Source organism: Anneissia japonica, unplaced genomic scaffold (genome assembly GCF_011630105.1).
Source record: "Anneissia japonica isolate Jap-2015-1 unplaced genomic scaffold, ASM1163010v1 scaffold287774_len439945_cov178, whole genome shotgun sequence".
NCBI classification, from domain to species: Eukaryota; Metazoa; Echinodermata; class Crinoidea; order Comatulida; family Comatulidae; genus Anneissia; species Anneissia japonica.
The window spans coordinates 179,139-180,154 of NW_022725867.1; positions in this window are offsets into that span (position 1 = coordinate 179,139).

Consider the following 1,016-nt stretch of genomic DNA (forward strand, 5'->3'; position numbering starts at 1 on the left):
AAACAGAAGTAAGATGAGGATAATGATTGTTATAATATTGCAGAACCTGTCTCTTATACACATCTTGCTGTGCTAATGTCGTTACTCTACGCTCATTGCAGAAAAAACAGCTTTCACAAAGCCAGAGATATCTCTTAGTGGTTCTTGATGATAATGTTCAGATTATTCAATCATGTTTGCCTTCTTACTTCTGTTTATCCGTTAGGTGAAGTGCGGAACCAGGTATTTAAATAGACGGAACACGACGATGATCAGGATTCCGACCACGGGGCTGGGCCTGGCATACGAAATTTAAGTACCGGCTTGTATTATCGACATCTGTCATTGTTTACTTCTAAGTAGCTGCGGGGTCCAGTTTCCATGGCCTAATGGTGCCCTGGCTCAAGTCCTTTGGAAAGAAACATACCCCCCCCCCCGCCTTCCGCAGTTCCTCTATGGCGTATGGTCCCCTATGAAGCTTTGCGTCAAATTATTACCGTTTCTCGCAAATTTTCTTCCTTTGCTCGTACACACGCGCCCCACTCCATTTCCATTTATAAAACTCTGGCGCCGCCACTCATAAAGAATTATTGTTATTTTGTAGCCCATAAAATTTAGTGGATTCTGTCTAGAGGCCCACTTAACAGTTTCTATGGATCTCGAAAGGCGTGATCATTATAGGCCTATGTCTAGGCCTATTTATTTTGAAGTAGGCCGCCTGAAGTGCACTGGACATACCATAAAGCTAGCAGGAACCTCCGTTTCAAAATACAGTATCAAACTATTAAAGCCTACATGAATGACGACTCTATCGAAACGTTTAGAAAAAAGCTAAAAATACACCTCAACTCTAGTGATCATTTGTTTATTGTTAATTTACAACCATCAACTTTACATTGGCCTATGTGTAGTGATAACTATTTTTATGAGTGTATCATTTTAAAAAAATGTTATACAATATACATTTCGGGTCAACGTAGGGGTCAATTAAAGGTCAATTAAATAAGATTTTTATTTCTGATCACTAAATGTCTGAG